We start from the raw sequence: 24,400 nt of genomic DNA on the forward strand, positions 1-24,400 counted from the left end.
CCAGTTATTCGGGAGGCTGAGGCAGATGAATGGTGTGAACCCAGGAGACAGAGCTTGCAGTGAGCCAAGATAGCGCCACTGCACTCCAGCCTGGGCAACAGAGTGAGACTCTGTCTCAAAAAAAATAAATAAATAAATAAAAAGTTTTTAATAACTTTCTATTAGGACAATTCAAAAGCATCAACTCAGTTCTTGCACACTTGGCCTCTGCAGCACTTGACACCATTGACCATTTTATTTTTCTTAAAACTTTTTCTTTAGCTTTCATGACTGCAATGCATATTCATCATTTTTTGGTTGTTTAATATCTGATTCCTCTTTCAATTTTCAACTTTTAAGTTCAGGAGTACATATGCAGGTTTGTTATACAGGTAAACTGCGGGTCAATGGGGGTTTTGTGTACAGGTTGTTTCATTGCCCAGGTAACAGACATAGTATCTGATGTGTAGTTTTTGTTTCTCTCCCTCTTCCCACCCTCCACCCTAAAGTATGCCCAGGGCGTCTGTTGTTCCCTTCTTTGAGTCCATGTGTTTTCATTATTCAGCTTCGACTTATAAGTGAGAACATGTGGTATTTGGTTATCTGTTCCTGAAGCTCTTGAAATTTTGCTGAAGTTGTTTATTAAATCAAGCAAAGTTCTTGAAACTTTGCTGAAGTTGTTTCTCAAATCAAGGAACTTTTGAGCAGAGACTATGGGGTTTTCTAGGTATGTTTCCATATAATCTGCAAACAGGGATAGTTTGACTTTCTTCCTGTTTGGATGTCTTGTATTTTTTGTTTTTGTTTTTGAGACGGAGTCTTGCTCCATCACCCAGGCTAGAGTGCACTGGCGTGCAACCTGCGCCTCCCAGGTACAAGCAATTCTCCCTCCCCAGCCTCCTGAGTAGCTGGAGACTACAGACATGTACCATCACACCTGGCTAAGTTTTGTATTTTCAGTAGAGACAGGGTTTCGCCATGTTGGCGAGGCTGGTCTCAAACTCCTGACCTCAAGTGATCTGCCCACCACAGCCTCCCAAAGCGCTGATATTACAGGCGTGAGTCACCGTTCCCAGCCTGATGCCTTGTATTTCTTTCTCTTGCCTGATTGTTGTGGTCAGGACTTTCTAATACGTTATTGAACAGGAGTGGTGACAGAGGGCATCCTTATCTTGTTCTGGTTTTCGAGGGGAATGCTTACAGCTTTTGCCCATTCAGTATGATGTTGGCTGTGGGTTTGTCATAGATGGCTCTTATTATTTTGAGGTATGTTCCTTCAATGCCTAATTTGTTGAGAGTCTGTAACATAGAAGGATGTTGAAGTTTATTGAAAGCCTTTTCTGCATCTCTTGAAAGGAACATGTTGTTTTTGCTTTTTGTTTATGTGGTGGATCACATTTTTTGATTTATGTATATTGCACCAACCTTGCATCCTAAGTATAAAGCCTACTTGATTTTGGTGGATTAGCTTTTTCATGTGCTGCTGAATTTATTTTGCTAGCATTTTGTTGAGGAGTTTTGCATCTATTCTCATCAAAAATACTGACCTGAAGTTTCCCTTTTTTGTTGTATTTATGCCAGGTTTTGGCATCAGGATGAGGCTAGCCTCACAGAATAATTCAAGGAGATGTTCCCCCTCCATAATTTTTTGCAATAATTTCAGTAGGGATGGTACCAGCTCTTCTTGATACATGGATACATGTGGTAGAATGTAGTTGTACATATATATATCTGGTCCTGGGATTTTTTTTTTTTTTAGTTGTAGGCTTTGTTACTGATTCAACTTTGGAAGTCATTATTGTTCTTTTTGGCAATTCAGTTTATGCCTGGATTGGTCTTGGGAGGTTGTATGTATCCAGGAGTTTAACCATTTTCTCTAGATTTTCTAGTTCTTATGCATAGAGGTGTTCATAGTGTTCTTTGGGGTTTGTTTGTTTGTTTCTGTGGGGTCATTGGTAGCTTCCCTTTTGTCATTTCTGATGGTGATTTTGGATCTTCCCTCTATTTTTCTTTATTAGTCTAGCTAGTGCTCTACATATGTTATTACTTTTTTCAGAGAACTAAGTCCTGGAAACATTGATGTTTTGTGTGGTATTTGGCATCTCAATTTCCTTCAGTTCAGCTCTGATTTTGGTTATTTCTTGTCTTTTGCTAGCTGTAGAGTTGGTTTGCTTTTGTTTCTCTAGTTCCTCTACTTCTGAATTTAGGAAGTTAATTTTAAATCTTTGTAACCTTTTGATGTGGGAGTTTAGTGCTATAAGCTTGCCTCATAACACCACCTTAGCTATGTCCCAGATATTCTGATATGTTGTATCTTTGCTCTCATTAGTTTCAAAGAGTTTCTTGATTTCTGCCTTCATTTAATTGTTTACTGAAAAGTCATTCAGGAGAAGGTTATTTAATTTCCATGAAATTGTATGGTTTTGAGTAATTTTCTTGGTATTAATTTCCATTTTTATTGTGCTTTGGTCTGAGAGTGTGGTTGGTATGATTTCAGTTCTTTTGAATTTGCTGAGAATTGTTTTATGTCAAATTGTGTTTGGTTTTAGAATATACGCCAGGTGGTGATCAGAAAAAATGTATATTCTTTTGTTTTTGGGTGAAGAGCTCTGTAAATGTCTGTTAGGTTCATTTGGTCAAGTGTTGAGTTCAGGTCCTGAATATCTTTGTTTCTTTTCTGCCTTTATGATCTGTCTAATACTGTCAATGGGATATTGAAATATTCCACTATTATTGTGTAGAAATCTAAGTCTCATTTTATATCTCTAAAAACTTGCTTTATGAATTTGGATACTCTTATGTTGGGTGTGTATATATGTAAGATAGCCAGGTCTTCTTGTTGAATTGAACCTTTTACCATTATGTAATGTTTTTCTTTGTCTTCTTTGATTTCTGTTGGTTGAAAGTCTTACTTCTTTATTAAATGAGAATGACAATCCATGCTTTTTTTGTTTCCATTTGCTTAGTAGACCTTTGTAGATCCCTTTATTTTGAGCCTATGGGTATCTTTGCATGTGAGATGGGCCTCCTGAAGACAGCATACTGTTGGGTTCTGATTGTTTATCCAGCTTGCCACGCCATGCCTTTTAATTGGGGCTAGTGCATTTACATTTAAGGTTCGTATCAGTATGTGTGGATTTGATCCTGTCATCCTGGTGTTAGCTGGCCATTATGCAGACTTGTTTGTGTTGTTTCTTTCAAGAGTCAATGGTCTGTGCGCTTAAGTATGTTTTTGTAGTGGCTGGTAATGGTCTTTTCTTTCCATATTTAATGCTCTTTTCAGGACCTTGTGTAAGATGGGTCTGGTTTTAATGAGTTCCCAGAGCATTTGCTTTTTCTCAAAAGGATCTTATTTTTCCTTCACTTATGAATCTTAGTTTGGCTGGATATGAAACTCTTTGTTGGAAATTCTTTTTCTTAAGAATGCTGACTACAGGCCATAATCTCTTCTGGCTGTTCTCCTAATGGGGCTCCCTTTGTAGGTATCCTGCCTCTTCTCTCTAACTGCCTTTAACAATTTTTTCTGTAAGTTCAACCTTGGAGAAGCCGATGATTATGTGTGTTGGGGATTCTCTTCTTGTTTAGTGTCTCATAGAGATTCTTTACATTTCCAGAATTTGAATGTTGGCCTTTCTAGCAAGCTTGGGGAAGTTTTCATGAACAATATCCTGAAATATGTTTTGCAAGTTGCTTGCTTTCTCCCCATCTCTTTCGGGGATACCAGTGAGGCATAAATTTGGTGCCTTTACATAATTCCATATTTCTTGGAGGTTTTGTTCATTCTTTTTTATTCATCTTTCTTTAGTTTTGTCTTGAGTTAGTCTGGAGAACCAGTACCAGGCTCTGATGTGTTTTTCCTCAGTTTGTTCTACTCTGCTGTTAATATTGCAATTGTTTTATGCAATTCTTGTAGATTATTTTTCAACTCTCTCAGATCAGTTTGGTTCTTTCTTATAATGGCCATTTTGTCTATCAGTTCTAGTATTGTCTTAATGTAACTCTTAGATTCCTTGAATCAGGTTTCAGCTTTGTTCTGAATCTTGATGATCTTTTTTCCCAGTCCATATTCTGTGCTATTTCTGTCATTTCATTCATTTCAGCTTGGTTAAGAACCAAAGCTGGGAGACTAGTGTATTCATTTGCAGTAAAGAAGACACTCTGGCCTTCTGAGTTGCCAGAGTTCTTGCACTGATTCTTTCTCATCTGTATGGGCTGATGTTCCTTTAACTGCAGTGTAATTGAATAAAGTCAGTAGACTTCTGGATGTTTTCAGAGGGTCGAGGCTTTCTTCAAGGTCTTTATCCATAGCTGAATTATTATCTTTGGTTTCACAGGGGGCTATATTAGCAAAGTATTTTTGATGTTGAAGTTTAGGCTTTAATCCAGTAGATGGCACTTAAGAATAATGGCCCCTATATAAGCTCTTGCTCAGGCATGTGGCTCCTCTGTACGTCCTTACAATTGCAGCTGTGCTTTTTCTCAGTTCTCTGAAAGTGTGGGCTCTTCTCCCACTCGAGTGTTGGCTGCATATCTCATCTTGGCAGTCCCAGGCTGCACAGCACAGCTCTGGGGTGAGCTCAGGCTTTATATTCCTTCCCCAGCTTGGATGCAGCAGAGGAAGGTACCTTGGGAATGTTTGTGGCAGAGGGCCTTTCACTTGTCACTTGGGACTCCACTCTAGAGAGATGCAGGGCTGCTATCAATCAGTGCAATCTGCCTGGGGTGGGGCGGCTGTGCTGTGGGCTCAAGCTGGGGGAGCCCTGCCTTGTAGAGAGCAGGAGGGTTTAGGGAGTCATAGAGGAGACAGACTATCCTCCTCTCCTCAGGGCAACTGCAGCTTGCTGGAGGTCCGGCTAAAGCACTCATGGTCTGAGTTCCTTCTTTATTCAGAAGGTGGCAAGTGCAGTATCACTGCAGTGGCGGTGGCAGTGGCAGAGGAGCTCTTGATTGCCTCTGGCAGTGGTAGCTCAGAGAAACGTGGAGCTGCTGCTACTAGGGATGTTCAGCCAGTGGGGAGGGTGTTTGTGCTGCTGGCCTGAGCTGAGGGCTCTGCTTCATTAGGGCTCACAGGGAGGAGAGACTGGGCTCTTCTCTGTATGGTGACTGTGGTGTGCTGAAAGCAAGGGTGAAACCCTTAGCCTCTTTGTTTTTTCCCTAGAACAAGAACAGCAATGGCAGAGGGACTCTCAGTTGCTCTGAGAGCCCGTCTCCAGGGAAACACAGAGCCACTACCAGTGGATAGGCTCAGCTGAGGGTGGTCAGCTGTTCTGTGGTCCTGAGCCAGGGAGCCTTGCCTGGTAAAGAGTGGGGAGTGAAGAGCTCAAAGGGAAGAGAGACTGGGCTCCTTACCATATGATAAATGTGGTGTGCTGGAGCTGTAGTGACCAGGCTCTTTGTTTCTTCCACAGTCTGAGGGTGCTTAGGGTGGTACTGCTGCAGCTGCAATGTTGGGGGGGCTGTGGGCTGCTTTTGGTTTTCCCTCCTTTGAGAAATGCAGATCTGCCTCTAAGTGTTCAGATGGGGGCACAGAAGTGGTGGTGAAGTCCCAGGTTGGGAGGTTCCACCAAGTGAGGAGAATCAGGAACAGGGACCCATGTGGAAAATAGTCTGGCTGTTTTTCCTTGAGGCCACAGCATTGTACTGGAGATCCTCCCCACTCCCTAATCACCATATATGGTCCAGAACCTGAGGGCAACAGAAGCTAGAGCAGCAAAGCAGCAAAATTGTGGCCGGCCGCTCCCTCTGGGAGCTGCAACCCCGCTACCTGCTAGGGAATTGCAGACCGGCTACCAGCCCCAGAGCCCAGACAGGGCTGGTGTGGCCACGCTAGCGCCCCAGGCCAGTGGGCCTTATCCTGTGAGATACAGTAGAGGTGAGGCCTGCATTTTATCACAGCTCAGGCTTCTGGATTCAGCCCCTTTCCTGGGATCTTGTGAAGGAGCTTGACCTCCCCCATTGTCAGAGCTGCAGCTGCTAACTCAGGGATGCCCAAGGATCCATGGCTCCCAGGACTCCATGTATGTCTGAGCAGCAGCTGTGCCCAGACTCCACGTAGCTGTCTGTTGTCAGTCTAGAGGCCCCAGTGGGGAGGTTCACAGGGAATCTCCTGAGCCAGGGTTGCAAAGGTCCATGGCAGAAGTATGGATCCCCAGGGAATCTCACTCACCCTTTCCCAGGGTGAGGGTGCCTTCCCTGGCTCTGTGCCACTCCCATGTGGGCAGCCATCCTGTCTTGCCCCTCTCCATTCTCCGTGGGTCCAGTTGTTTTCTTAATGAACCTCAATGTGTCCACCTTGATGTTTCAGTTGAAGATCCAGTGTTTATTCACCAATCTTTCTTCTCTCCATGAGAGCAGTGCATACTAGCTTCTTCTACTCGGCTGTATTACAAAACTTCGCTCTTCCTCTTTTTAGTTAAGGCTCACTGTTGTGAAGTAGAACTTTTCCTTCATCTTAGAAACTGAAAATGCCAGAGACTTATTTTATCAGCCTCCCTAGCAAATAGAAACAAGAGTGTATCTAATTCTCACAGTCAGACATATCTTCCCTGGACTTTAAATCAGAATTGGTGATGCAAAAGAGAATGGAATACACAGAATCAGTGTAAGACACAAACAGCAGCAGAACTTGTCTCTATACGAGTTCCAGGTGCAGAAATTGCAGAATTTTTGGTGGTAGAATCCAGCGTCCCGTGCTGGGATTTTATTGATACACACTGTGATGCCTGTGCCCAGCAGGATTTTTAGTATGTCATCACTAGAACAGTTTGATATAATTGTAATTGTTCTTTATGTCTGTACTTACCAAGTCACATGTTGTGTGTCACACATAATCTTAATTGACTCTGCCTCAAGAATAATAGAGTATATTAACACATGGACATAATTGCATCTAATAATCTATGCAAAGAAAGCAAAATTTTCTGTTCTTTCTGCTCTCTTCCTCTTCCTTCCCCTCTCTTATTAAACATTTTAACTGTTAAGATTTAGATGATAAATACAAAATGGTCAATTATGCTTTAGTTAATATCTCATTAAAGTAGGGGTTAAGGATCTAGTTTCAGTTTGGGTTATATCAATTCCAGAGTTATAAAAAACTTAAATTAATTTTAATTCCATCGTGCATTTGATGGTTAAATCCCCTATAATACTTCTGACATGTCATAGTCTGCCCTCTGTGCAAACACCTTAATTATTACATTTATGATTAAAATTTTAGATCAGGAAGTAACCCTAAAGAGCTTTTCCAACACCACCCTTTTGCAAAAGAAGAAAACCAAGGCCGAGAGATAAATGACCAGCTTATGGCTACATAATCATTACTGGTTGATCCCTCTCTCTGGGTTCAGTGGTTTATTTCCTGTACCTCTCTGCTTACTCTTGAGGTATGTATAGATGATCCTGACATTAGAACATTTTTCCTTACAATGAGTTCAAATTTATCTTTCTGAAACATTCTTGCTTCATGGATTCCTAAAAATTAGAGACATGAAGGATGATGTTAATCCTTCTTTGAAAGGACCACTATTAATTCCTTTCTCAGTTTCTGAAAAGTCTACTCCAGAATGAGGATTTTCCTAATTCATTCAACTTGGTCCTCATATTGTCACTCTCTGAGTCACCCTCACCATTCTTGGCAGTCTCCTGGGCACACTCCAATTTATTTTATCAAGTAGTAGCTAGAAATGTTCATAATATTTATGTTGTACTCTCACCAGCTTAGAATTAGTTTCGTTAGTTCCCCTGAATAGTGAAATGTCTGAATCTGACATGACTCATAGTCTTAGAAGGAATCTTGGTATGTTGGAGGTGGTTTGATACACATAATGAAAGGAGAACTGTCTCCAAAGGAGACTAGTGGATGCACCCTGTAAAATACCAATTGTCTGAGGTCTATGAGAAACCCTTTTCTAACAACCTGTGGAACTTAGGGAAGTCATTTAAATCCTTTGAGCCAGTGTCTGAACATATGTAAAACTAGCTATATGACTGAAGTGATCACTAAGGATTTAGCAAATTTGCTCTAGTGGAAAGAACATCAGGGCTTCGATTCTGAGGATCCTATTTATTCATGTCTTAGCTCTGTTATTCACCAACTATGTGAATTTGGGCCAGTCACTCCTGTATCTGTCTGGTTTATTCCTACTTAAAATGGACATGTGGATATGGGAACTGAAACAGAAGGATACTATTGCAGTTTTATTGCATCTACTATTACATTTCAACCAGCCAATAGATAACATCTCCTTTAATTGTGCTATGCTGCATCATAAGTCCTACTCAAATATGGTATTTGGAAAGTCAGAGATGCCACTTCAGGTAGAAGAACTGAGGTCCTAGTTTTATGAAAAGACATCTTCTTGTTCACATGTATTTTGTTCTTCCTTGGTTTAATTAGTCCTTTATGGGGACTGATGGAGTCACATACTATGTAGCATTTCAGCAAGCTTAGAGATTCCCTTGAGCTGCTGTCATAAAAAGCCAGTGGCCAAGACTTCTCAACATGATCTCTTCCAGTAATGAGTTGTTTCTAACTTTATCCACATCACAGGCACTCAGCCCATTAGCTGGTTTTGAAGAGCAGGTTGGGCTACCAAAGACTATTATATGTGATTATTGATTTTTCTAAAAGCTGCATCTGGGGATTATCAACCCAGCAAGTAGCAAGCATACTAACGGTGGATGTCTTTCTTCAGCTGAATATCAGAATGACCTAGATTTTGGCAGACTCAGTCAGCTGAAAGAGAGTATTTTTGTATTTTTTAAACAATCCAAAGTAATCTTCTCCCAACTACCTCAAATTAGCTGCTGTGCAGTGGGATGGTCCATGAATTATTTACAAAAAAGCACCTGCTCCCTACTCATCTTTTTCTTCAGCTGTGACTTGTCATGCTCCTTCCTAGAAGTCAGAAGATGAGCAGGTTTAACAATCTTTTGTAATAATGTCCTCCAGGGACTGCCTCATTCCTTTCTCCTTCTGAGAAAATTGACCAGATAGCTAAAACTTTGCCAAATATTGCCTTACTGACGTCCAGTTGCAAGAAGATCTTTAACAAGGCAGTAGTTTCACTGATGGCTAGTGCACTTATATACTTCTTTGGGAAAAGAAAAAAAACCCAACAATTAAGAAAGAAGTCTCTGATGGAGATTAAGCTATGCATGCTAGGCATCAATTCTTCAGTAATCACCATTATTTTAAAATGAGAACTGACATAAATTCAGCAGACTATGTACCTGGCACTGTGCTAGTTCTGCTACATGTTACTCATCCAGTATCCAGTCTCCACAACCCCAACCTCACAATCAAGTACTTTTTATTCCCATTTTAAAGACAGTAGAATCGTATCATGGAGGTTATCCAATATTTTATCAGGGCCTGGTATTTTACAAATTGTTTCAAAACAAATGGTCAAGTATAATTATTTTACAGAGTCTATAATGAAAGCTTTAATGTCTCCATTTTAGAAATCAGCAGACTGGGCATGGTGGCTCATGCCTATAATCCCAGCACTTCGGGAGACCGAGGCAGGTGGATCACCTGAGGTCAGGAGTTTGAGACTAGCCTGGCCAACATGGTGAAACCCCGTTTCTACTAAAAATACTGAAATTATCTGAGCATGGTGGCACACACTATCATCCCAGCTACTGGGGAGGCTAAGGCTGAATTGCTTGAACCTGGGAGGCAGAGGCTGCAATGAGCAGAGATCGTACCATTGCACTCCAGCCTGGGCAACAAGAGCAAAACTCCATCTCAGGAAAAAAATAAAAAATAAAAAAGAAAGACCAAAAATGAGCAAACTGAAACTGAGAGAAGTTTGGCTTTAGATAACAAGACTCTGCCTAGATGTCTCTGATTAAATGCTTTAATGACCATTTGTGGAGAACCTTCCATCTATCGCAAATTGTTCTAAGTGCTTTACTTATGGTATTTCATTGCCCTTTCTAACAATTATGCAAAGAAAGTATTCTTATCTCAATGTTTATGGATAAGAATACGGAGTCTTAAAAAGATTAGACATTTTTTTCTCAAGGTTATCCAACTAATATATTGTTGAACTAGGATTCCAATTCAGGTGGTTTGCCTCGATGCACATAGTCTTTCTTGAAAACTACTTTGCATCTCAGTGAAGGTAATCATGCACTCTGGCTTCATCCCTGGCTAAATCCTTTTGAGGTTAATGGCACTTTTCTTTTAGCTGTGTGCCACATTTTCATTCTTCTGAAATACAGAATGAGATAAGAGTAGTATCAACTGCATGGGGCTGTTATGAGAATTAAATGAGTTCATATACCTAAAGCATTTAGAACAGAGCCTGGCACATGGAATTATAGAACGAATGCTAGCTATTGTTTTGCCATTGCTATTGTTAGTGTTTTTACTTTTCTTTTCCTTTTTTTTTTTTTTTTTTTTGAGACGGAGTCTTGTTCTGCTGCCCAGGCTGGAGTGCTATGATGCAATCTTGGCTCACTGTAACCTCTGCCTCCCAGGTTGAAGCGATTCTCTTGGCTCAACCTCCTGTGTAGCTGGGACTTTAGATGCATGCCACCATGCCCAGCTAATTTTAGTATTTTTAGTAGAGATCGGGTTTCACCACATTGGCCAAGCTGGTCTCGAACTCCTGACCTCATGATCCACCCACCTTGGCCTCCCAAAGTGCTGGGATTATAGGCGTGAGCCACCATGCCCGCCTGTTTTTACTTTTCTAAAAGGAACACAGTCTATAATAAAAATTTCATTTTCTAAAACCTTTTCATAACTCTGGCAGGATTTTTGGGGAGGTGTATATGTTTCATCTGTGGTATAGAAACATATTATCAGGGGAAATGCTGGGAATGCAAAGGACATCATCCCGTTTCCTTCGTGGTATTCCCTAGGTGTTCAAAATATAGGACTTCTCAAGGTGGCCTTGTTATCTGCTACTCTTCCTTTCTGCAGCTCCTTCCTGAGCATTTAGTTGTCACAGCGACACTGACAAGCACTGACAGGCTTGTAGGCTTCCCCCGGGAGTCTCTGTAGCCAGCTTGGCTCTACCATTAACAATCACCGTGTGAGTGCTGTGCTGTGGCTCTTGCCTGCTGGTTATAAGTCAGTCAGGTCTTTGCCTGGTAGCCAGTCGTTCCCTGGGGTCTGAAAACTGACACAACAGAGCAGAATCTTCTCTTTTGCCATAGCCCAATCAAGCCAAAGGCCCTAAATATCAAATTAGGATTCTTCAGGCCTTCAGCAGTAGAACTCATTTTTCTCTGTTCACTCTAGGGCATTGACCTGCCTGCCTCAGTCATCTGCATACGACAGTTTCACTTACGTGTTAGGGAGATTCTTGGGGGAGATTCTTTGACTCTTAGCTGAGTCGAACTGAGGGGAAAGAAGGTGAATCTTTTGGTTGCTAATAGTAAAATTGAAATCTCATTTATCCAGGAGGAGCAGGTTTTGCTCTTAAAATCATGAGGTCTCCTGTATAAACCGGTGGCTGTTGACCTCAAGAACTTCATGCATTATGACCTGGGCAACATGATGTGTTAAATAATGTAGGTCTAAATAGAAAATGCAACATCTTCACTAGAAATAGTTGGAAAAACTTTCTGTGGCAGTTTAATCCATGCTGTGCAACGGTTCTTTCTATTTGCCCCTCACATGGGAAGAGTTTAAGTTTTAGCATAGATCAACCTGAACTTGAACCCCAGTTTTACTACTCACAACACTGTAAACTTAGTTCAGATATTTTGGCCCTGATTGGACTGATTTCTTTTCCCAATATGGGTAACTCTCATCTTCAAAGGTTTTGAGACGAAAAAGTGGTGATGATTTCAAAACAGTTAGTAAATACGATATCCTCACATGACTGGCTCAAATCATGCCCCTCTCATATTATTTCTGATTTTCTCTGTTCATATATTTCATAGAACCTACTGCTGTCTGAAATAATCTTATTGTTGTTTTGCTCATCTTTCTCCTCACTTAGCACCCCTTTTCTCTCCTTTCCTGGTGTTCAGAGCAGCCCCTGGCAAAAATACGCAATAAATTAAAATTGTGAATGGCTAAATGACTATGTTAGCTTTTTATGGTGGCTGTAACAAATTACTGCATACTTAATGGTGTACAACACCACCAATTCATTCCCTTAGAGTCCCCCAGGCCAGGAGGCCAAAATCAGTATCACTAAGACAAAATCAAAGCTTAGGTAGGGCCGTGCTTCCTCAGAGCCTCTAGAATGCTGGCCTTCCTTGGCTTGTGGATACATTATTCTCATCTCTGCGTCCATGATCACAACGTCCCTCCCTCCTCTGTCTGTGCCAAATCCCTCTCTGCCTCTCACTCATAAAGATACATGCGATTGCATTTTGGGTCCACCCAGTTACTCAAGGATATTCTCCCCATCTCAAGATCCTTAACATAATCATTTCTGCAAAGTCCTTTTCAGCCATAAAATGACATTCATAGGCTCCAGGCATCAGGATGTAAACATTCAGCCTACTAGACTATTTTGTCTTTTTTACTATTTTAATAACACTTTATTCTATCCTTTGAATTCCATATTACCAACTTTCTTGCTATCAGTACTTATCATCTCTCCTCTTCCCTGCTCTCCTTTTTTGCTACCCTGCCCAGCATCTGTCCTTCCTTGTTTTTCTTTCGTTCCTCCTTATTCTTTCTCGGAGGAACCACTGAATGTAAATAATCAATTCAAGGCTTTCAGTATTTTCCCATATGCTATGTAAAATAAAACAAAATGCAACATGTCCAAGCAAAGGCCTCACTAAATTTGCAGGAAGCTATGTGGACCTTATTTTATTTCTTTTGATTTTAGACTATAATTACCATTTGTTTTCAACCTTTACCAGTCCCCCTGTTAATAATGCTCAGTGAATCTGTAAGTAATTATTAAGGACAATCTGTGTTTTGGTGAAGAGGGCCAAAATAATTATAACTAATCTAAGATGGCAATTGCTAGGTAATTATTCAGCTACCAACTGATAATTAACCTGTTTTACCTGTATGACCAACTGGCTAACATTTCAATTAGAACCTGATGTAAGTTACTTAATGTCCTTGAAAGCTACAGAAAAAAAAAATTAAAAATCCATCTACTCGCAAAGAGTCTTTACTAATAATTAATTGATTAATCGTATTTGATTTTACTTATAGGACTCCAAGTCATTCGGATGGTAGGTATCTCAGGTGATTTTAACTCATTTAGCACATTTTTAACCTTAGGCAAACACAACCCAGAAGTGCAATGTAATCACCGTTATAAGAGGAAATATGGCAAACTCTGAGCTATCTTTTGCATTCAGAGTATTCAGGCATTCTCCTCTAAGGAAGAATGGCAAGGGACTCCTATAAAGGAACCTGAATGTTCCCAATGTGAGTGTTGACCACAAGTTTGTGTGTCCTCTGGCCAGGTTTCTGAAAAGGTGGCATTATTAGATCGCAGATAATTGAGACTGCAAAAGTTTCCAAAAAGCAGCTTAGTGTCACTCAACAAAAGTAAGTTGAATCGAATTTGTCTGTCTAAACAAAGGGCTGGAAATGAAAGTGCTCATCAAGCATCTTTCAGGAAAGCACCTCTTACTTCTGTTTATTTTTGCCTGTGAGAAAATAGCACTCCAAAAGCAAAACTGAAAAACCGCCGCTCCTTGATGAAATGCCAGGGGCCCTGAAACCCCTCTCCTGCTAATCCAGTGGCCTTATTTCTATCATAAGGAATTTATTTGGGAACAGTAGGCAATGAGAACGGGCAGGCAATGTAAAATAAACTTTAGTTTTACATGGGCTCCTTGAACGCAGAAGAAATGGAGGCTTTGGGTGTGCTGAGACTGAACTCTGTAAAGCTTGGGACAACTATATTTTAGCTTGTTCCCGATTATTGCCTTTGATCAAAGGGCGAGAGGAAATGCATCATTAAGGTTATAGAGGATTCTAAGGAAAATGCGAACTTCAGATTGTTATCCTGGCAGTTCAGGCCAATTTTACTCTTAAATACTACAAATTAAAACTGTTTAATTTCGTTTCTCTTTCTGGACCCACATGTTTTCTTTGAATAATAGCTAGTGATACGGGAGTGCTAGGAAAGGAAGAGTGTGGTCCCTTTAAATGAAACAGAAGCATGGACAGGGGAGTGCAGGGTAGAGAGGGTATGGCCCCTAGCTAGGGCTGCACCCCCATAGACCTAGGTGAGGACAGGAGCTCCTGCCTTACTGCCCAAATGTTGCATTTTCCAAGACCACCCTGGCCTGCCACTCCTGCATGTTGTGCCTTTGGAAACCCGAGACCCTAGCAGGCACACACAGAAGTAGCTGGATGTCATAAGGAACACATTAACGGAAGAGCATGCCGACAGGCACTCACAGGCCAGCAGGCCATCAACTGACTAAACAATGCAGAGTTTGGCCAGAGCAATTGAAGAGCAATGGCCGCTGGGTGGCCGGACTCCAGGGAAAAACCATCTCCCTTCTGGGTGCCCCATCTGCTGAGGGCTACTTCCACTCAATAAAACCTTGCACTCATTCTCCAAGCCCACGTGTGATCTGATTCTTCTGGTACACCAAGGCAAGAAACCTTGGAATACAGAAATCCCTCTGTCCTCCTGATAAGGAAGGGGGTCTAATTGAGCTGGTTAACACAAGCTGCCTATAGATGGCAAACTAAAAGAGTACCCCGTAACACCTGCCCTCTGGGACGTCAGCTGTAAACACTCACCCCTAGACACTGCTACAGCATTGAAGCCCCACAGCCTGCCTGTCTGTATGCTCCCCTAGAGATCTGAGCATCAGGGCACTGAAGAAGCGAGCCACACCCCATCACACGCCCTGCGAGGGGGACAAGGAAACCTTTTCTGTTTCACTAGGATGATAAGTGTCTCCTCAACAAAACAAACACCAATAACAAAATGAATAAGCCTACAGTTAAACATATCTGGACTCTAGACCCAGAAATCAAGACCAGAAAGATAATTTTGTGCATATCATACAACATCTCTGAGGCTCAGTTTCCCAAACATGGATTCTACAGGTAGAATATTGAGTTCAAATTCCAGTTCTTCTTACCAACTGTGTGACCTTGTAATTTAACCTTGTGGTATCCTGATTTATAAAATTCAGGCAACAATAGTATCTATCTCACTAGTTACTGTGATGAGTAAATTAGTCAATGTATGGAAAGTTAATACATAAGACCCAGTTAGAAAAGTCTCAAAAGTGCTCAGTAAATGTTCACTGTTTTGTTGTTATGATTGTTGTTATTATTTTCTCATCTGTCAAAGAAGAAACAACAATTCCTACTTCCCTGAATTGTGACATGTCTAAGTTATTATCAATCTCCATATGTCACAGAAGGGCTTAATCCATGACATACCATGTTTCCCAACAAATGAGTTCAATTGTCCCTTCCCACTGTATGCACCTTTCTCCTGGCTTTGCACCTTCAGTCAGGAAGTCCATTCCTGAAGACAGTATGACTCATTCTATGCTCAAAAGCATATGTACAGTTATAGTGCTTTTCTAGTTCTCTTCCCCTTTCCTTAAAGAGTTTTTCCATATAAGCTTACCAGAAAAGGTAGCTGAACACAGTGATTTGGGCCACCTTAGTGTTCCTGAGGCCATAAGATCTTATGTTCTAGCAGCAGTGTCTACCTTTTTAGTTGAGATTGAAGAGAGAGAGAAATTGAACATAGATTCTCAGTTCCTCTTCTCAAAAGCCATAACTCCAGTTCTACACAGCATTCCACACTGCAACTCCCATTTGCCCTCCAAAAAGAGTTACTGATGGACTGGAAAAGCAGATTGGAAAAAATAAAAAGAAAAAAGAAAGACAGAGGTGATCCATCCCTCTCTGTTTGCTATGGTTCAAAAAGCATGATGACTTCCCCAGCCCTCAGGACTAGTTTTGAAAGAGGCATTAAAGAGTTGTGGAGACCAGGAAGAGATTCTAAGTCTGTCTGGGAGAGTAAGAAAAGAGATGATGTTTGCACTAGTCTTGGATAAATCCAAGTTTAGAAGAGTGGGGTATACAATAATTTGGTGGTGAGAATAACATCTTCAAACCATGGAAGGTACAATGATGCCTTTCTTTATTCCATCTTGATCTTGGAGAACTTATTGTTAGGATATTTTTAATGAAGTGGGAAAGGAGGAGGAAATGGACAGATGTTCCCAAAAGGAAGTCCTTTTGGCTTTTACAAATGCCATTGGGTTACACAGATTCCTTGGAATACAATTTATACACAGCCCCACTCTTAAGGCACTTGCGTCTAACACGGAGTACAAATAGATTAAGAAAAAAAAGAAGAGTCATGGGTGATGAGAGTTAAAGTAAATAAAATACAGCATAACAGGAGGACAAATCTAGCTTAAAAGTCAGACAAAGCCTTTTTGAAACAATTTGTTGAAGTTGAGACTTAAAGAAAAAGAAGTAAAGAAAACCTTGGTCTCCTATTGATCAGCTTGAAAGATACTTATATGTACTTAGTTAAAACTTAGACATTATGAATTAGTAGATGAATGTATATAAAAATATATATACACAAATAATTTTTTAAAATTAGATAACTGAATTACACTTGATAAATTCAATTCTGGTAGACAATACTCTAAAACTTTAGCATTCTTTAAAAGCTAAAAGTGAACCTTACAGACGTGCCAATTTTAAATCACTGAAATACAAGGTTCCCAATGATTTTTCCAATATTAAATTCTATAACTCCTTAATTAGTACATAAAATGTAATAATCATTTATGTGCATTTATGTATGATTTTATAAGAAGTACCTCTAAACTTTTTGCTCAATTATTTCTAGAAATCCTCTTGCCATCAGTACATACAAACTCCTGCTAAGTTTTAGGGACTAACCAACAACTGTTCACTTAAACAAATAGAGATAGTATAGTAAATTCACTCAGCATATCACTCTAGGATAAGACTGCATTGGTTTGGATCCGGGATCAGACACATTTTTATAAAGTCTTTAAGCCTCCATTACCTCATCTATATAAGGAAAACAGACATATAGACAACAGTAAGATAATTCATATAGAATTCTTAATCGAGTGCCTGGCATATAGTTAGCAATTATGACTTAATATCCACACCCACTCTGAACTAAGCATATCTCTCCTCTCCAGATGAGAAAACTGAGTGTCGTAAGTTCAAGGTAAGCAACTTGTCCAAAGACAAGGAACTAAATAAGTTGGATATAAAATCAGGTCTTTTGGGTCCAGATGAATTGGTACTTCCATAGAAGAATAGTTCTGCCTATCACAGAGTTATGGTGGTGTCTGATAAGCTCAGGGGCATAGGCATCCCCAGCATGGTTCCCATTGCATGCTCCTCACTCGGCAACAGTATACTGAATTGGAGATAAAGAAGAAGAACCTGTTTACTTGCCTTGTAACATTAAAAACCCAACCAAGTTCTCAGCTACCACATCGTGATACAATAGTATCCCTTGATCTACTGTGAGGTAGATCCAAATAATTTGTTACAGAGAATAACCAGAATGGGAAAGTTTGTGAATATCCTGCATTATTTTAAAGAAAGCAGATTCAAGGTTATCTCTATAATAACCTTTCTTTGCCTCATTTACATTCAGATACACTTTCTTGAGTGGTTGGAGAAGTAGTGTTTGAGCTAATTCAGGAAATTGCAAATGAGTGCCATACATGCAAATGTCATCTGTCAGGTGTGTCTGATGAGAAAAAAAATAAGTGCAGCTGCTTTAAATAGTGGTGAGAGTACAGCCAATCTCTTAGCAGCTAGGCTATTGCCCATGAAATACTTCTCAGGACTTTTATTTGCTCTTTAGGATTAGTGGCCCCTCCTTTTTTTAATAGTTGCTGGGTTAATACAAATCCTCAGGAAAGCCATGGCCCAGGGCTGCTTACTCTGATCAGGCTGCTGCTGCATCCTACCAGAACATTGTCCCTGTCAAGGTTCACCTAGATGGGCACTCCCCAAGGACTGGTAATCCTGGCACCCCTTAGCTCTCCTGCATGCCTGTCCTGCAATGGCAGAAGCCTCTGGAAAAACAGTGGTGGGGAGAAAGGGAGGAAAACAGAGTGTTATGCAATATGCACCAACTCAACTCCTTGAAATCCTGCTCACAGGTCTCCAGAAGGAGAGTGAGGTGACAGCAGGAGGCTGCTCTGACATGTCTCTGGGAGGTGCCTTGATGGTGACTGACAGCTTGTTACGCAGAGGTCTAATTGAACCCAACGGCCTCATAAATGAATGCCAAGTGCTCTAAGCCAAAGAGAAAGGAAGTGACTGTTGGGCTTACTGTCTGCATTTCCCCAACAGTGGTGTACAAATTACCATATTGCTCGGGCACTTCTTGCCAATGGGTTTCCTGGGTTTTGCTGTTTTTATAATTAATTACTGACCCTGGAGTGTGTGTCATCTACTATCTAAGGTTTCCAGCAAGAGGCAGATTATGCTACATATGGCAATAGGGCATTGACTGCAGCTGCTTTAAAGAACTATGAACAACAAATAACCAGATGAAGAAGGCATTCCAGCTTCGAGAACCAGAGCCTTCCTGCAGAGGGAGCTGTTAGAAATTAGAAGATTGCAGGAAAATGGGAGCAATTTTTTCCTTTCTGACAAAAAGCTATTCAACCTTTATTAAATAATCATTATAATTATGTTAAGTGCTTCACATACATTATTTCCTTCCTATCACAAAACTGGAAACTGATAATCCCCACTTTACAGATGAAGAGGCTAAGACATAGCGTAGATACCCAAGGATATGTATTCAAGAATAGTGAGTATTGGGGTAGGGACTTGATCTCATATCTGAGTTCCAAAATTGTGCACTTTGTGCTATAACGAATTGACAGTATTTCTAAAGTACCTTCTCTGGACTGAGGATTCTGAGAATTGTGTTAACAGGGACTCCAATGATCAAGTCAGTATTAACAATTGTAATTAGGAGGATGAGTATAATGATAATAACAATGACAATAGCATAATGCTTTGAGATAGCAACTCATGTTTGTTTGTTTTTCTCTTCCTGAATTTCTCTTTCCGTAACCTCTATTCCAGCAGAGAGTACCTCCTGTAGTTTTTTCCTTGGTCAAGGAGGCTGCAGTGCTGAAAGCAGAAAAATTTGCATTTGATTTTTAAAAGCCAAGTAGCAGAGAGATGGGAGGATTCAGGATATAGACAGAATGTTTTAGACAGAAATGGGGAGAAAGAAATTACTCCCTGATATGAGAAAGGAGAAAAGAGTGTCACTGCTTTAGGATGGTGTCATGGTAGTGGGAGTAGAACTGAGTGTTACTGGAACCCAGAGCAGAAACGGCCACTTGGCGCATTTATGTGGTGGGAAAATATCACCCTTTAAAAGAATTCCATGCACTCAAGAGTGACATGGACACTGTAGAGAGTACACTAAAGAGGCATAGAAATGGCATAATGGGTATCTCACTTTTAAATTTTTCATTTTAAGTACATGTGCAGGATTGTTACATAGGTAAACATGTGTCACAGAGGTCCGTTGTCCAGATTACTTTGTCACCCAGGTGTTAATCCTGGTAGCATAGTTATTTTTCCTGATCATCTCCCTCCCCACACCCTCCACTCTCAGATGAACCCGCAGTGTCTGTTGTTTCCCTCCATGTGTCCATGTGTTCTCATCGTTTAACTCCCACTTATAAGTGAGAACATGTGGTTCTTGGTTTTGTATTCATGCATTACTATAGTTTGCCAAAGATTATGGTTTCCAGCTTCATGCATGTTCCTACAAGGGACATGATCTCATTCTTTTTTATGACCGTATAGTAATACATGATGTATATGTACCCCATTTTCTTTATCCTGTCTACCATTGATGGTCATTTGGGTTGATTCCATGTTTTTTCAATTGTGAATAGTGCTGCAATTAACGTAAGTGTGCATGTGTCTTTAAAATAGAATGATATATACTCCTCTGGGTATATACCCAGTAGTGGGATTGCTGGTTCAAATGGTAGTTCTGTTTTTTAGTCTTTGAGGAACTGCCACACTGCTTTCCATGATGGCTGAATTAATTTATCCTCCCACCAACAGTGTATAAGTGTTCCCTTGGCTCTGCAACCTCAACCAGCATGTCATATATGTATTTTTTTTACTTTTTAGTAATAGCCATTCTGATTGGTGTGAGATGGTATCTCATTGTGGTTTTCATTTGCATTTCTCTCGTAATCAGTGCTGTTGAACTTTTTTTCATATACTTGTTGGCTGAATGTTATGTTTCTTTTAAAAAGTTTCTGTTTATGTCCTTTGTCCACTTTTTAATGGGTTTTTTTTTTTTTGCTTGAAAACTTAAGTTCCTTCCAGAATCCAAATATTAGACCTTTGTCAGATGCATAGTTTGAAAATGTTTTCTAACATTCTGTAGGTTGTATACTTACTCTGTTGATTGCTTCTCTTGCTGTGCAGATGTTCTTTATAGTTTAATGGCATTGCCTAGGTTACCTTCTAGGATTTTTAGTGTTACGTTTTATATTTAAGGCTTTAATTTTTCTTGAGTTGATTTTTGTATATGGTATAAAGAAGGGATCTAGTTTTAATCTTCTGCATATGACTAGCCAGTTATCCCAGTACCATTTATTGAATAGGGGGTACTTTTCCCACTGCTTGTTTATGTCAGCTTTGTCAAAGATCAGATGGTTGTAGGTGTGTGGCCTTATTTCTGGGCTCTCTATTCTGTTCCATTGGTCTACATGTCTGTTTTTGTACCAGTACCATGCTGTTTTGGTTACTGCAGCCCTGTAGTATAGCTTGAAGTCGGGTATTGTTCTTTTTTCTTATGACTGCCTTTGAGATTTGGGCTCTTTTTTTGTTCCATATGAATTTTAAAGTAGTTCTTTTCTAGTTCTATGAAGAATGTCATTGGTGGTTCGATACAACAGCTTTGAATCTGTAAATTGCTTTGGCCAGTATGGTCACTTTTAACAATACTGATTGTTTCTCTTAATGAACATGCAATGTTATTCCATTTCTTTGTGTAGTCTCTGATTTCTTTGAACAACGTTCTGTAGTTCTCATTGTAGAGATGTTTCACCTCTTTAGTTAGCTGCATTCCTAGGTATTTTATTTTTTTTGTGGTAATTGTGCATGGGATCGTATTCCTGAGTTGGCTCTTGGCTTGACTGTTGTTGGTGTCTAGGAATGCTACTGATTTTTGTACATTGATTTTGTATCCTGAGACTTTGCTGAAGTTGTTTATAAGCTTAAGAGGCTTTGGAGCTGAGTCTATAGAGTTTTCTAGATAAAGGATCATGTTATCTGCAAACAGCAACTATCTGACTTCCTCTCTACCTATTTGGATGTCCTTTATTTCTTTCTCTTGCTTGATTACTTTGGCCAGGACTTCCAGTACTATATCAAATAATAGTAGTAAGAGAAGGAATCCTTGTCTTGTGCCAGTTTTTAAGGGGAATGCTTGCAGCTTTTCCCCACTCAGTGTGATGTGGGCTGTGGGTTTGTTATACATGGCTACTATTCTAAGGTATGTTTCTTCAATACCTAGTTTATTGAGAGTTTTTAACATGAAGGATGTTGAATTTCATCAAACGCCTTTTCAGAGTCTATTGAGATCATTGTAGTTTTTGTCTTTAGTTATGTGTATGTGATGAATCACATTTATTGATTTACACATGCTAAACCAACTTTGCATCCCAGGGATAAAGCCTACTTGATTGTGATGGATAAGCTTTTCGACATGCTGCTAGAATTGGTTTACCAGTATTTTGTTGAAGATTTTTGCACTGGTGTTCACCAAGGATATTGGCCTGAAGTTTTCTTTTTTTGTTGTGTCTCTGCCAGGTTTTGGTATTAGGATGATGCTGGTCTCATAGAATGAGTTAGAGAGGAGTTCCTCTGCTTCAATTTTTTGGAATAGTTTTAGAAGGAGTGGTACCAACCCTTCTTTGTACATCTGGTGGAATTCAGCTATCAATCAGTCTGCTTCAGAGCTTTTTTAAGTTGGTAGGCTTTCTATTATGGATTCAATTTTGGAGCTTGTTATTGGTCTGTTCAGGGATTCAGTTTCTTCCCATATCAGTTTGGCAGGGTGTATGTATGCAGGAATTTATACATTTCTTTTAGATTTTCTAGTTTGTGTGCATAAAGGTGTTCGTAATGTTCTCTGATGGTTATTTGTATTTCTGTGGGGTCAGTAGTAATATCCCTTTTGCTGTTTCTAATTATGTTTATTTGCAGCTTCTCTCTTTTCTTCTTTTTTATTAGTCTAGCTAGTGGAATATTCATTTTATCACTTTTTTCAAAAAACCAACTGCTGGATTTGTTGACCTTTTGAATGGTTTTTAGCATCTCAATCTCCTTCATTTCAACTCTGATTTTTGTTGTTTCTTCTCTTCTGTTAGCTTTGCAGTTGGTTTGCCCATGGTTCTCTAGTTCTTATAGTTGTGAGGTTAAGTTGTTAAACTGAGCTTTTTCTAATTTTTTGATGTGGGCATTTAGTGCTATAAATTTCTCTTTTAACACTGCCTTAGCTGTGTCTCAGAGATTCTGGTATGTTTTATCTTTGTTCTCATTAGTTTCAAATAATTTCTTGATTTCTGCCTTAATTTTATTATTTACCCATAAGTCATTCATGAACATGTTATTAATTTTCCATGAAATTATATGGTCTTGAGTAAATTTTAATAGTGCATATCTCAATGTCAAATGAATAATCAGTGACCTGGGACCAGGCAGGAGAACTCCCTGAGTCATCCCAACTACTTGTTAGCAATTATTGTTTGGAGCTATGTCACAACAGTGGGAGGAGATCATGAATAACAAGATATCCTCAGTTCTGCAGGTAAGGTCTAGAAAATAAATTCTTTTAAAATACTTTCAGGTTAAAAAAGAAAGAAAATTTTGAAGAGAAAATAATATGAATTTGTATTTCTTGCATATCCGAGTGTGTAGACTGATTCATACTTGTTTAAAAATATAACAATCACAAAATAACAACATTATTGGACCCTTGTAAATGCATGCCAGTCTCAGAATCTTATGCTAAATACATTAAAAGCATTTCTTTATTTACTTCTCACGAATCCACAGAATAGATACTTTTATTAACTCCATCTTATGAAACAGGAAGAAAAAGCTTAGTCATTTATCTAAGGTTATAATTATGCCACATGCCTTTACAGAGCCAATGTTTGTCACTTGCCCTGGCCTAGTAATTTTCTTTCTTGGCTAATTCTTTCAATATAAGACAATATCATCTTTACCTTCACAGTTTTCCTTATTGTCTTCACTAAAAACATGTGAAGCTGTTTATTATGTGAGCCTGGGTAGTACTCAGTGAGATAGAGACAAATGTACTGGAAAAAATCAAAGTGGAATGCCAAATGGGGCAAAATCATCATTGAACTCTAGAGAAGCCCAGGTATAGATTTAATGAAGGTAAAAGAAGTTTAAATTTACTTCACATTTAATTTTTAGCCTAATTCATTGAAAAAAAAAAAACAAACAAGATTCTATAGATATAAATATAATAAGTAGGGTAAACCAGGTTCCTTTTAGCAAGTAATTTCTTTCTCTCTCTCTCTCTCTCTCTCTCTCTCTCTCTCTCTCTCACTCTCTCTCTCCCCTGTCTCTTCTCTCTCTCCACCATCTTTTTGAGAGGAGTACATTTTCCTATCCCATTAGTCTATTGATGCTGGGCTTAGTTATGTGATCTTCTTTGTTCAATGTGATATTAGCAGGTATGCCACAAGCTTGATTGAGTCTGCTATCTTGGGCATCAGTGACCCTCCATGTGAAGAAATCCAACTCCCACCCCCTGCTCCATGGGTAACCACTACTCCTTCAGTCTCAGCCTAGAATTACCAAAAGCAGAATAAACCAATCTCCAGCTCTAAACCAAGGCCGGATAAATTCCCAGCCTAAAAGCAATGCTACCCAAGATGACAGACATATAAACAAGAAATAAATGCTTATTCTTGTATATTATTGAGATTTTGAGTTTCTTTTCTACACACAAAAGCTACTGATACAATAATCAACATAAAAGATCACCCAGTTAATCATCTGTTTACCTTTACTTTAACTCTCAGGAATCAAAGTTTGGTGGAATGAATTATGAGGGCTAAGTCCTCCAATATGCTTTTATAGTTACTTATTTTTTGTGATATGTACGTAGCTCAGGAACTAGAAGATAGGAGATAAATTTTGGAACATGAAAAGCTCTCTCTTTCTAAGTAAAATTCCATAGAAAGAAAGCAATGATGTCTCCACCAAGCAATAATTGTGAGCATTAATTTCATCTACTAGGTAGACATTCAGAACAGGAAGAAGTCAGAGAAAAGTGTTATCATAAAGACCTGTAGTATAAAAGATTAAGACACTCTTTAAGATCCCATTTCTTCATCCCCAAAATAGAAATAATCACATTATCTACTTTATAGGAGAGATTTTAAAATT

The 24,400-nt window shown here is 39.5% G+C and overlaps 1 protein-coding gene across 24 annotated transcripts in view; it reads right to left on the bottom strand.

Annotated features, from left to right (window-relative positions):
* The window catches only part of LOC139357469 (endogenous retrovirus group K member 6 Env polyprotein-like), a 340,316-nt gene that overhangs the window by 230,556 nt on the left and 85,360 nt on the right, over positions 1-24,400 (bottom strand). The window lies entirely within an intron of this gene.

The sequence above is a fragment of the Macaca nemestrina genome, chromosome 12 (assembly GCF_043159975.1).
Source record: "Macaca nemestrina isolate mMacNem1 chromosome 12, mMacNem.hap1, whole genome shotgun sequence".
Classification (NCBI taxonomy): Eukaryota; Metazoa; Chordata; class Mammalia; order Primates; family Cercopithecidae; genus Macaca; species Macaca nemestrina.